At 40.3% G+C, this 14,527-nt stretch overlaps 1 protein-coding gene across 2 annotated transcripts in view; it reads left to right on the top strand.

Moving 5' to 3' along the window:
- Positions 1–4,366: 4,366 nt before the first annotated feature.
- Positions 4,367–14,527, top strand: part of 14-3-3zeta (tyrosine 3-monooxygenase/tryptophan 5-monooxygenase activation protein zeta) — a 31,057-nt gene continuing 20,896 nt past the window's right edge. Inside the window, exon 1 of one of the 2 annotated variants that reach the window (XM_045752348.2) lies at positions 4,367–4,526. The gene's annotated coding sequence lies outside the window, so the exon portion shown is untranslated. The remainder of the gene's footprint in view (positions 4,527–14,527) is intronic. The other variant, XM_045752349.2, reaches the window with a different exon arrangement.

Here is a 14,527-nt window from a genome sequence, read left to right as displayed (position 1 = left end):
GTTATGACGTACTGCTCTCGATTGATGAAGATTAAGCCACCCAAGAGGTGGCACGGGCATGAATAGCCCGCAAATACTGCTCTCGTAATATTATTCAAGGGGGTGGGGGAACTATCAAGTGAAAGCGCCAAGCCATTACGACTATATAGCACTCGGAAGGGATCAGGATACGGATTTGGGATGGAACGGGGGAAAGGAATGGTGCCCAACCTCTTGGGCGGTCGGGGATTGAACGCGGACCTGTAGGAAACGAGACCGTCGCTCAATCCAGCCCAAGTGGTTAAGCGTAATATTATTAAAACAACAATTTATGCATATAATAACAGCCTTTCGCACTAAAAATACTTGGATATATTGAAATTTGGTAGTGAATTCCAATCTAGGAATCTCCTATGACTAAACTGTACTTTTTAATCATTTTTATGTACTTACTACTTATTATTAAATTATTAAGTACTTACTATAATAATTAAATACATTATTTTATTTAATATTTAAATTATTTTTTTTTTGTTTTTTGTTTTTTTTGCTGGGATATTCCTGCGCGGGCCCTAAGCCTCTGGCTGGCCCACTAAGTGTTGCTTGTTTCTGTTTTACTTGGGCGGAGTATGAGTATTTATGACTCGTATGGTCGCTTCAGTAAGATTTTGCCATATGTGTTTAACAACTTCTTCTGCTCTGTTGAATCTAAGTTGAAATCTGAATGGGTTTGTAACTGTGCACTGTGTTAGATAATGTTCCAGTGGTCTGTCGGGCATTTCTCCACAGTGTTGACATTTCCTCTCATCTTCCGGAACCTGTAAGCCTATTTCCCATGCACATGGGTATCCAAGCCTGATGCGATGTAAGTGCACTTCTGTTGTTCTACTGCCCCCGTTCATCAAACTAAGTGGTTCGTAGTTGGTTGAATTCTTGTACCAACCCGCAGATCCTGATGTTGCAACTGCTGTGTTGTCTGATAAAATAATAGGTAATAATAAATCATTGTGTAGGGGGACAGGCAGCCAGTGTATATATACATGTTAGGCTTATACCAAGGTGCCACAAAGGTGCCAAATTAAAGACTGGGAGCTGCCGGGGCGGGCCCAAGGGCTGCTGGCGGCCCTGGCCAGGCTGAACTTCCGCGCCCTTATAATCACCATTGTTTAATAATCTTCACAGGGAGAAACAACTGTAAATATAGGAATAGTTTATTACAACATACACGGTAAAGAAAACAGCTCGGAAACTAAGGAAATAAAGCTGCCGAAAAAACATTAAAGTCCACTTCAAGTTCAAGTATGTTTATTGAGACAATAAAAAAATACATCTCAAAGGGATAGAGTAGCTTAGGCTATTTCTACCCCCCCCCCCTCTACTTCAAGTCCCTCAAGGGGCGCACTAATTCAGTGAGTACAAATACACAAATCACAATACAGTACAAGAATCCCATTTAACATAGAAGGTTAAAATAGGAAGCACAGCATATAAGTGTTACAAGTGAGTGACAAGTTACAAGGGAACAAGTGAGAAGGCGGAAAACCGGAATTGCACACTGATTTTAATGCTAATATGTCGTGATTATCATACTATAAAGATGTTAAGGCACGAAAACCTTTTTATTCGTTAAATTGTATAAGACAATTAAAAGAACCTAACTCACAGCCCCTCTGTTCAAGTCCCTCAACATGCTAAACATATACTCACTCTACACATTCTCGTGTGCTATCTACATGTACAAAACCCTTGTTCTTAAATGCAAATCTTGATCTGAAACTTTTCCTTGATAGGTGTAATAGAACCCATGAGTACCACACCAGAAATAAATATCTATTTGATATCCCCAGTCAGGCTAAATCTGTGTAAATACTCCATGCAAATTAATGGGGCCCAGTCTATGAACTGTGTCTGCCAGTGACACTCCTATTCAGAAAATACATAAAGAAACGTCCTCGGCTAATACAAAATATAGCGAGACAAGCAGAGATAACAGGAGTCAGTGATCTGGGTACAGGAGTACGTTACAGAACACCCGGCCCAATTCTTAAAGGATGTGATAGCCTAACGAGAAGAGGGAGAGAGGGGTCCCACAAGACACTATACTACACCTCTTGTTATTTATATAATCTATATAAACGACCTACTATAGTGACATCATATACGTCAATATTTGGAAAATAATGCAAAGCTAACACGGTATTTTACAAAGATTTACATTTTACAAAGATTATACAAATGCCTATATAGCGGCTTCTGTGTGCTTCAGATGGGTAAACGTATTAATTGCTAACAACCACTCACGTATTAAATGTAAAGGGGCATGACTTCCGGCCTTCTTTATAAGAATAAGATGGATTACTAGCAAGATTTCAAACATGAGACCCTCATTTTTATTTATTTATTTATTTATATATATACAAGAAGGTACATTGGGATTGTGAGGATACATAGTATAGTAATTACAATCTTGTAAAGCCACTAGTTTTTAGAAAGACAGATCGCCTGCTTAGGAGAAAGTTCAACACGGGCCGGCAAAAATCATTCCAGAAATATGTTGCCTCTTTCTTATACTAGGCCCGGTTGAGGGCCACAGGTCTAACAACACTGCAAACCAGACATGACAAGGCTGATCTCATTAAAACTTCTAAAATACTGAGCAATTTGGAGAATATTGATCATAAGGTGTTTTTGTTGTCACCAGAAACTAATGCTATAAGTCAATAAAAGAAAATACAATTTGTCCAACCCTGTCTCTCCTGTTTAACGTTAGAACACATGAAAATAGAAAACTGTAGAAAGCCTTATTGGCCCAATAGAGGCAGGTATTATCTATATCCATCCCAACTCATTAATATATATGTCTAACCTACGCTTGAAAGAATCCAGCAATTCCACGTCTATGTTACATTTGTTCCATAAATTAACAACCGTTTCCAAACCATTGTTTGGAATAAGTCCCTGTGGTCAGTAAATTGCATGCTAATGAAATCAATTTATTCATTTATTTACCAGAAAATACAATATGTTATTCTATTGCAGATTTTGGTGACTAGGTTAAGTACTAGCATGCATATATAATAATAATAATAATAATAATAATAATAATAATAATTTATTTAGGAACAGCACATACATAGTTACAGAGTTACAGTACAAACAATGTTAGATTTAAAGATAGAGGTAGTACATACAATCCTAAAGCCACTAGTACGCATAGCGTTTCGGGCAACATATATGGCATTAATTTATACTCTCTTTAAAGTGAAGGGATATACTATATTAATGCATTTGCTTCTTATAAGCACTTGTTAAATTATAAATACTGTAAATATATCCGTCTTTCTAATTTGTATAGAAGCAATCAATCCTAGAAGCTCTTAGGTGCGTGAGTGGTAATTAACAAATATATACAGGTCTATAGAGGTTACTTTACCGTAGACATTATTTTACTAACTCAGTCATATGTAAAAATGAAAATTAAAAAAAAAATAGCAAAATGAATAAAGCTGCACTTCAGTATATATTGATTCCCTTATACTGTGTATATATAAATATATAAAAAATATAAATAAATAATAAATAAATGTTTATTCAGGTAAGGTACATACATACAAGAGGTTTTACAAAAATTGATAGATTTATAGATAGAGCTAGTACATACAATGCCTAAAGCAACTATTACGCACAGCGTTTCGGGCAGATATATATAATGTAATGTGTGTGTTTCACACATAGTTGGGGATAATTAAGAAGCTTGGTAGATTTATCGAAATCCTGCAGGCTAAATTCTTATGACCTTCCCCACAGCCATAACAGTTTCCTAACTCTGAAAGTATCTACTTTACTGCTATAGGTGAACAGAGTCATCAGGCAATAGGCAAAGTTGCCATCCAACCATTTCTGTCCAACCCAAGGATTTTATGAGAATATTTAGTAATAAAATATCCATCTATATACAAAATAAATTTAATATTTCTAGTATTATATATCGTTTGAAAAGATAGAGCGTAGAACAAATGGTTGAGAGTTTAGAGACCAGAAAATAGTTGCCATTCTCAGAAGCAAATCTCCCGCTCCTCAATACGCATGCGCACCCACACCCTCGTTTTATATACATATCTTATATGTAAATATTTTAATATAGAAAGCTAATATCTATAATGTGTATTTGAGTATTTACCATATTTGTTTAAGGTTGCTATAAATAATTACTTTTAAATTCATTACCGAGTACCATGCCGTAACGAGTAAACGTAGAAATTAGTCTATTAGAAAATGTAAGATAATAATTATGTGATTAAAAGAATAAAATAGTAATAAATGGAGGTCAAATAGATTGATTAAAAGGTGGTATTATATATATATATAGTGTGAGAAGTGAAAGTTTAGTGAGAAGCTCGCGTGACGGGAGGAGACCGTGGGCGACCAATGAGAGCCCCGTAGACCGGGAAGATTCCAGTCGTCAAGAGGGCTTGGTAGTGAGTGGGTCACTCTACCCCTGGGATATACTTTATATTTGTGTATATAGCACCTATTTTATAAAACAGGTAAGACCACACACTTGGCTTTGTTCTTAGGAGCTTGTCTCTGGCTGGTTTGCTAGTGTGTGTAAGGAGTTAGAGGCGTAAGGAGAGATATAGGTGTGGTGAGGGAGGCAGCCGGCGATGGCCGAGTCGGTGCCGGTATTCTAGAATTGTCTTAAGATGCTTTGGGGGTATTTCCTGGGGGCTGGGGCTGCTGTTGGGGGTGTTGTGGGGGGCGGGTGGTGTGTTGGGGGTGTTATTGGGGGTGTGGGCGTGGCGGGGAGGGGGGAGGAGGGTGGGTGTGGGAGGGAAGCATGTGACTGGTGGATGGAGGCGGCCGCCATGACCCGCCACAGCTGACGCCTCGCCCTCCCGCCCTCCCTGTGGCTCTCCCTGTACTCTTCCTGCGGCCCTCCCTGTGGTTCTCCCTGTACTCTCCCTGCGGCCCTCTGCACCTCTCCTTGTGCTCCTCCCTGCCGCCCTCCCTGTACTCCTCCCTGCCACCCTCCCTGTGGCTCTCCCTGTACTCCCATTATTCCCTGCCGCCCTCCCCCTTGTGGCTCTCCCTGCCGCCCTTACTGTACTCCCTGTACCCATCCCTGTACTCCCTGCCGCCCCCCTTGTGGCTCTCCCTGCCGCCCTTACTGTACTCATCCCTGTACCCATCCCTGTACTCCTTCCAGTACCTCTCCCTGTACTCTCTGCCGCTCCCCCCTGTGGCTTGCCCTGCCGCCCTTACTGTACTCCTCCCTGTACCCATCCCTGTACTCCTTCCAGTACCTCCCCCTGTACTCCTCCCTGTACCCCCTGTGGCTCTCCCTGCTGCCCTTACTGTACTCATCCTTGTACTCCTTCCAGTACCTCTCCCTGCACCTCTCCCTGTACTCCCTGCCGCCCCCCTTGTGGCTCTCCCTGTACTCCTCCCATTATTCCCTGCCGCCCTTACTGTACTCATCCTTGTACTCCTTCCCGTACCTCTCCCTGTACTCCCTGCCGCCCCCCTTGTGGCTCTCCCTGCCGCCCTTACTGTACTCCCTGTACCCATCCCTGTACTCCTTCCAGTACCTCTCCCTGTACTCCCTGCCACCCTGTACCCATCCTTGTACTCATCCCTGCTTCCCTCCCAGTGGCTCTCCCTGCCGCCCTTCCTGTACCCATCCCTGTGGCTCTCCCTGCCACCCTTCCTGTACCCATCCTTGTACTCGTCCCTGCTGCCCTCCCAGTGGCTCTCCCTGCCACCCTTCCTGTACCCATCCCTGTGGCTCTCCCTGCCACCCTTCCTGTACCCATCCTTGTACTCGTCCCTGCTGCCCTCCCAGTGGCTCTCCCTGCCACCCTTCCTGTACCCATCCCTGTGGCTCTCCCTGCCACCCTTCCTGTACCCATCCTTGTACTCATCCCTGCCGCCCTCCCAGTGGCTCTCCCTGCCGCCCTTCCTGTACCCATCCCTGTGGCTCTCGCTGTACTCCGTGGCCCTCCCTCTACTACCTGCGGCCCTCCCTCTACTCCTTCCTGCGGCCCTCCCTGCTGCCCTCCCTGCAGCCCTCCCTGCAGCCCTCCCTGCAGCCCTCCCTGCACTTCTCCCTGTTCCTTCTCTGCGCTTCTCCCTGCACTGCTCCGTGCCCTCCCTGCACCTCTCCCTGCACTCTTCCTTGCCCTTCTCCCTGCACTTCCTACAGCTCCCTACGGCCTCCTCCCTGTGCCTCTTAATGTTGTAACATTAAGTATTACTCAGACGTGCCTGGTATATCTCCCAAAGACCAAAATGCTCATCAGTGACGTCGGTAGTACTGCAGAAGGGTGTAGTCAGACCTTAATGATGAATTTAAAATTATGAATAAAGTTAGATTAAGGATATTGCATAAAAATTAAAAGTGGGTTATCATTTGTAACTGATCTGTAGTATATTTATAACCTTGTATGGTGGGTTTGGTAAAAATTTTACTCTTAATCAAACTATATTGTTAGTTTAGTTATGCTTGTTAGCCTAAAATTGTGAACAATTTTGTACCATTTGATTCCCCCCCCCCCTCCCCCTAATATGCAATGACACATGTGGCTGAAGATTTAAGGTTTGTGGCATGTGAAAGTTGCCGGGATTTTCAGGGTACTAGAAAGTTGTGGCAAGAAACGGCTGTCTTGCTGTTTGTAGGTCGGTGTTAAATTCCTAATGGCCAAAGTTGATGGGCACAAATTCTTTGCTCCATTAAATCCCAGCTCATTGTCCTAATTACTTCAAAAGTGCTATAATCTTACAAGATTGTCACTTTCATGATGACTTCCATAACCTGTATTCACTTTGGCTGGGTTGTTTTAATATGGTATGGTAGTCATAAATGATTTGACAACTTTTGTGATAAAGCCCATTTACTTTGGCTGGTTGGGTAAGGTTCAAATTCTTTGGAAGGTACAGTATTGTGATGTGGCTTGTCCGAGTCCTTGGAACCAACACAAGGTATGAAGTTTGAAATTGAACCCAATGATTCAAAAGTTAATGTTTAAAGCAGTCTAGTAGTTTGGGAATGAGTGTATAAATTATGGGTATAATAATGGGTATAATAATGGGCAACAGGACATTAACAAGGGCATGTTGGCATAGTGGAATGTAATAGTTAAGTGTAATGAGTTGATTAGGAAGCAACCTGGGTAAACTAGTTTAGAAATAGGGCGTCAAGCCTGGCCTCACTGAGCTGGAAGTATAAAAACTCCCAGAGCTCAAAGCAGAGCTGTTAGAAGATACTAGGTTGCATAGAGGTGTGGGATTGTTTTTTTTGGAGTATAGTTGCATAATCCAGTAGGCTTTCTGCAGGTTCTTTTAATAAAACTTCAAAACGTTCATACCCTGTTAAAGGTATGGTTATTGCATGTGATTTTTCTCCCCCTGGTAGCTTTGGCCATGAATTTTAAATGAATATGGTAAGTTAAGAGTTGTGGTAAAATTGTACAAACATCTTTCCAAATTGTAAATTAGATTGACCGTATGATCTATCTTGTATAGTCTTAAATCCAGTGTTGGGCCATATCTAGTTGGTTAATGCATAATTTGAGTGCAAATTGTAAATCTTATATTTCCATTAGTTAATGGTACTTGGAAATGGTAGACCCAAAACCTATTTTACCAGTTTACTTGTTTTAGGCAAAATGCATTGTCATTTACCCATGCACTTGGGTTGGATGGTAGAGCGACAGTCTCGCTTCATGCAGGTCTGCGTTCAATCCCCGACCATCCAAGTGGTTGGGCACCATTCCTTCTCCCCTTCCCATCCCAAATCCTTATCCTGACACCTTCCCAGTGCTATATCGTCGTAATGGCTTGGCGCTTTCCCTTGAATTCCCTTCCCTTCCCCTTACCCATGCATTTTGAGCATGGGTAAATGCTCAATGCTAAGATTAGAGGCTAGGTCAATTAGAAACTGATAGGTCAGATAATGGATAATGACAAAGACATTGCAGTAATATTTTGAATAAACATTTTCTCTATTTACTAAAGAGGAACTTAACACCATGCCTTCAGCTAAACAAGTTTGTGGATGGGGACAAGGATAGGTTGACTAGTTCAGCAGTTACCAGGGAGGATGTTATTAAACAAATGGTGAAAGTCAAACCAAACGATCCCCAGGGCCAGATGAAGTTTGCCAGGGTGCTAAAGAATGCAAAGAGGAGCAGCGAGTTGTGGAAGGTTGCTAATATGGTACCAGTGTTTAAGAAAGGAGAGATCACTTGGGTCAAACTATCAGCCAATTAGCCTGTTTCCCCACAATAGTTACTTGAATCGATAATTGCAAATACCATTGATCTTCATCTCGAAAAACATAAATTAAATGATTCGCAACATGGTTTTACAAATGACCGCTCATGTTTAACAAATTTGCTATCATTTTATTCCAGCATAGTCGAGGCAGTTGATACTGGTAAGGTTTGCAATGTTGTGTACCTTGACTTTAGCAAAGCTTTTGATACAATACCACACAAGTCTGATTGAAAAGATAGGCTCATGGTATTGTGGGTGCTATATAGACTTAAGTTGGATTAGGGTATGGCTATACTAAAGAGAAACTGTAAATGGGGTTGTCAGTGGGAAAAAGTGGAGTGCCTAAAGGCTGTCCTGGGACCTCTGTTATTTATAATATATACATAAATGATTTAGATTCAGGTTTGAGCAGCAATATTTGCAGATTTGGCCTAACAATTTGGTCACCAATTTAGTTGAAAAACTAAGATTACAAACTGTAATCAATTTAGTTGAAAAACTAAGATTACAAACTGTAATAGACCATTAGTTCCAAATAAGGCTGTTTATGGAAATTTAGTTTTAAACATTAGGGGTTTTAATTGCTTGTGTAATAGTTTTGCATTACAACACCATCCTGGTAAGCTGTTTCTTAAATTTCACTAATTAGATTCAAAGCCCTTTCAGGTTGAAACTTAACAGTATGCCTATCTTGTTAGTGATTTTTGCAAGTTAATAGTACAATTAAAACCATTACTGCACTAAAATGTGTGAAATTTCTACCCTGTAAGATTCTAGGTGATCTACAGTAGTTTGATTAGATCAGGTTGACTAGATGTTAGCAAGAATGCATAACTTTATGCATGACCTTTACCAAACCTAGTACTTTTACTGTATTGTGATGTACACAGGAAAGTGCTAATGTAATATTACTGTTGACTAGATACTGCAGAAAGTGGAACATTTACTTAAAACTAACCCATCCCTATCTTGCATTGTCTTGTGCATTCTCCCAGAATATTAATTTAAGAAAAAGTTGAAATTGCACTTTGCTGTGCATGTAACCTGTTGCCATTTTGTATACTAAATTTGTGCACCTAGTAAGCTGGCTACAAAGATAACTGCCTGAAGTAAATGACCCCAGACTTTGTACATTTATCCCAAAAGTGAATGCACTCTGCTGTTAAGATTTTTTGGCATTCCCTGTATTTCAGGAAATGTTCATTGTTCATGGCATTTTAGACTTTGGCATTTCCTTGTACTGAACAAGTAGATACTTTATTTGCATGGTTTATTAAATTTAAAAATAATTACCACCGAATGTACTGAAAGATGTTCTGTAGTAATACTTTTAACTTGTAGGCACCAGAGCCCGTGACATGATAAAATTGATAGACATTTCCTGCAGTTCAAACCCTGGTTATGGTGGTGGCTAGACACCATCCACTTTTATAACCTTAGTGCTAATCATACTTTGATACCTTAATTTCTGCCAGCTAGAAAGTTTAAAATGAACTACAAACTTTAGCAAAATAGCAAAACAGTGCTTAATCTGTAAAAGCAACATGTGTAAAAAAGTTGCTGATTGTTTAGATGAAACAATGTTCTGTATACTAGACTGTGCCTGAATAGGTATAATAAACAGTTTGACACTAACCATTAAAACTTGCCAGGTGGTTGGTTGGCAGATAGTGTTAGGATGTTGAAAACTCTTTACTCTTTGCTTTTGTGATGTCTGTGTCCAGTTGTGAAAGTTGGGTGTATAACACTTTAGGTACATTTAAATACCTGCACTTCTTCCCCTCCCCACTTCACACTGTAGATGCTATTAACCAAAGTTTTCCTTCCCATTCAGGAATGGCTGTATTTGTACTGTTCTGAGCACTTTTCACAAATGGCAAAATACAAATATTGCCAATATAACCAGTGATCTCTCCCTATATAAATTTGACTGGAAGTAGTTATGTACTAATCTTGCAAAATCTTAATCCAGGCCATTTACCAATCTGATACCAAAATAGGGATAGACTTAAGTGATCATAGGTTCAAAGAAAGGCCACTTCCCATCCATAAGATAGTTCCCGAGCCCGTTTTCTTCTAAATTTGCCCGCTATAGGATGGGTGTTGCAGGGGGGAGGTGTAGTTGCTGGTAACAAGTGGCCTAAATATTGAAGTTTTATCGTAACATAAAACAAATGGGAAAGATTTTAAACATCACCTTTCACTGGTGCTAACTCCCTTGGTGAGGCTTTGTAGCCTGTAGTTTAAGATTTTCAATAGTTTGGTAATAGGAAGTTCAGAACAGTCTTTCCTGAAGGGGGTGAGGCGGGTTCTGGGAGTTTTTCCAACCTTGGCCATAATAGCTTAGCCACTGTGCAGTGGGCCTTAAGGTGCCAGTGTGGGTATATTATGTTTCAAAACTCCCATGCACAAGTGAAGCCTGGCCTCAGGGCGGGCTTGGAGTAGAACAACTCCCAGAACCCCATCAGGCAGGTATCAAGCTGGGATAATACTCGTATTTGCTTAGCCCTCCAGTAACCATTCCCCATCTTGTCCCCTGCTTTCCTTCTGGGGACTTTATAAAAAGAGGACCATATCTGGCAACATAACATTGAACATGCAGGGCAACCATACTAGGTGCCATTGAACTCTTAGAAGTAAATGTGATGCCATGGAATATTTACAGCAAATGGTGTGCCGTGTGCAATAAGATTTATGCTTGTATATTTGTATTAGTATGAATACATAGTATGTATATATTTATGTATCTGTATATACATATTTTCAGTTAAAAATGAAGACCACATTTCACACCATTATGACGTGTCAGGACGATAAAACAAAACTAAATAAACTACAAAAATAGTTATTCTAATGCGGCATCTTGCCTCATTTCTTGCCAAAAAAAAAAAAAAAAATGTTGAAGTTTACTGGGCCACTACACCTAAACTAAGTACACGGTATAGTGTACATCTGTCCCAGATTGTTTTAGACTAGAAACAAATACTTGCATTTGTTTACATTTGATAGTGAATGTCAGGTCTACTCATTTCTTGGTAAATTCTTATTAAATTATGGTCTAATCTTAAATGGAATAGATCAATCTTGGATAATATCCATTCTCTATTCTAAATGTTAACCTTCATTGATGCCTGGAGTAATGGAGTACATTCCACTCCACTCCTAGCCTACCAACAAGTAGGATAAAATGCAGGAACAAAAGTACCTTCATTTAAGTGCTGGACTAAATGGATTGTAGTGGATGTGGGCCTGCAGATTGCTCAAAGGAAGTCTGTTGGACAAAGTCCTTGAAAGTAAAGCCTGAAACTTGAACTAATTTTTTGAACCCCCTCTCTAGGTAAGAATTGTCCTACACAAAACCCTTGGCTACCATAATCTCAATACAGTAATAAAAATGGTGGAAAGAGTCACTGAATGGGGAGTGTCCCTAACCTGAAGTAGTGACGGAGAAGTCTAGTAGCACATCTGAGGGGGAGGGTTGGAAAATTAACACAACCAACCAGTTCACTGATGGTAAATATTCCTCGCAGGATTAATAGAATTTTATGATTAGGCAACAAAATGAAGGGTGGGTGGGAAGACTGCATTTTCTTGGAATTTAACACGGTACCTCATAAGAGGTTGATGTAAAAGTTGTAGTAAGGTGCCTCTTAAATTTGAGGGACTATCAAAGCAAAGTTCTCTGGGAAGAGACCTAGGAATGGCAAGGTCATTGGAGTTCCACAGGGTTCTGTGTTCAGACCTATCCTGTTTATGTAAATGATCTTGGAGGCTATAGACAGTCCTCTAAAGGTTTGACAATCCTAAAATTGAGGAGGTTTAAGAAATGATACGAAGACTATAGGATGACCTGGACAAACTGAAGGAATAGTAAAACATATGGGTACTAGTTTAACCTAAGCAAGTGCAAATTTATGAAAATGGGTATAGGGGGCAGGAGACTGGGTAACTAGTTAAAAGGAACCAAGCAGACCTTGGTGTTCTCACATGTCCCCTAAAGCTTGCATCAAAAGGATCATTGGTGTATGCTAGGTTGACAAACACAACTGCCTTTAGGAACTTGTGTAAGGAAATTCAGACTTCAGCAAATTCAGACAGCAAATACTAAGAGTATATGGCTAGTGTAGTCACACAAGATAGTAGAGAATTCAAAGATAAGGCACCAGGCTAGTTCTGGAGCAGAGGCACATGTTGAGAGACTAGGAATTAAACCTTAATACTGGAAGACAGAAGTTGGGAGACATAATCTACAATTTTTAGAGCAATTGACAGGGTAGGCCATTGACCATTTATTACAGGTGGAACGAACAAGGACACGGGTGGAAACTTCAGTATCAGTAGTTAACCAATAGACTGCATTAGGAAATAAGTGGTGGCAGATGTCTGGTCATCAGTAAATTCCCAGTTAAGAGGTGGAACTAAGGAGCAAAGGCAAAAATCCCCCACCCCTTTTCTCCTTTGTGCAAGCACAATTAAGCATACTGTTGCCAATACATGACTGACCATATACAGTACACACAATTATTACTAACAATCTTAATCATGTGAAAAATGATAATCTGTCAAATTGCTATCCACACTTCTGTGAAAATGAACATTCCATTTTACCTGGACTGGATGCGTCTCAAACTGCGGACCCCATGCGCGAGAGGCTGTAGCACTATCAACTCGGCTATGAGCACTATTAAAAAAGTTTCCAAAAGCAGCAGGATGCTGCTTATCTAACTAGGATAGTCTGGCATCTAGCAACCAATGCTAATTAAATTAATCTCCCAATTATTTAGAAAGCATCTAGATATGTTTTAAACATGGGAAAGATTTTCAAATGCAGTTTAATGCTATTGAAAAGTATTGGGTTTGGAACTTGGCTAATAAGAATTACTAAATCATCCACTGTTCTAAGGTGTGAATTTTAAATTCCTAGGAGCCATTAATAGGTATACTAAGGCAAAAATTTGATGCATATATGTACAGAATTTTGCATATATGCAAAAGCGAAAACCATGTCCAGTATTGGACTTGTTCGTAAGTGAAGGTTCATACACTGGATGACAAAAATTAAATGAAATACTAAAAAGCAGTACAAGGACACTTAGCACTCAAATAACCAGCATGAAAATGGAAGAGCTGGACAATGTCTTGTGATATCCAAACTCCTGTAAATATAACTGATAAAGTGTGGCAGATCTTGAAACAAATATGCCCATGCACTTGGCTGCCCCCCCCCCCTCTCCTGGTCCAGACTTGTGGTATTAAATATTTATAAAGAAATGCAAAGTGCCAGTAGCACAGGCACTCTGTATAGTGTAGAGGAAGAGTTTGGACACGGGCGAGATACCAGAAGCGCTTAAATCTGCAAATATAGCCCCTCTACACAAGGGAAGGAGACTTCTTTGCATTGGCAAAGAATTAGATCAGTTACACTTATGTCCCACAATAAAAGTATTTGAGTGATCAGGAGTCAGGTCACCAGTTTGAGACCAATGACCACAACCCAGGCCAACATAGATTTAGTGGGAAGATCATGCTTCACAGCTACATGACCACTAGGGCAAAATTGCTGAGGTTTTAAAAGAAAACAAATGGAGATGTAGTATACATGGACTTTGCACAGGCATTCAATAAATGTGACCATAGAGGGATGGCACACATTGTTCATGGGAATAACTGGTAAAGTAGGACGGTGAATACTAAATTGTCGAACAGAACAGGGCAAGTCAACCAAACAAGACATTGCAGTTAAAAGCTCTGTACCTCAGGGTACAATCTTTGCACCACTGCTTTTTCTTCTAGCGGACTTCGATAAATGTCAGCTTTGTATCGTCCTTTGCAATCAGCATGAAAATTACCCCTGCTGAAGACATTAAAAACTAGCAGATGTTAAGGTTTTGACCAGGCAGCAGAAAGTAACACGTTTAAATGATAAATTTCAGGTACATGGGAATGGTATAAATAAGGACCTCATACAATACAGGGTACAAAATCCAATCAAATCTGCCCATAGTAGGAAAGTGTCAAAGGATTTTGTAATGTTTAGGGAACATAACAAGGCAGTCACAGAAAAAAATCATTGGGTGGATTATGAAAACTTTCAAATCCAGGGATCCAATCACTTGTCTATTCTGTCACTTGTAATCACTTGTACTGTCTTGTCTTGAGTACTGCTCAGTACTCGCTTTCCCCTTCAGAGCGGTTGAGATTGTTGAAATAGAGGGAATACAGAGAACGTGTACGGCATATGTACATAGATGCAATAAAGCACCTAAATTGAGTC

The sequence above is a fragment of the Procambarus clarkii genome, chromosome 79 (assembly GCF_040958095.1).
Source record: "Procambarus clarkii isolate CNS0578487 chromosome 79, FALCON_Pclarkii_2.0, whole genome shotgun sequence".
NCBI classification, from domain to species: Eukaryota; Metazoa; Arthropoda; class Malacostraca; order Decapoda; family Cambaridae; genus Procambarus; species Procambarus clarkii.
This window is presented reverse-complemented; position numbering and strand designations above follow the sequence as displayed.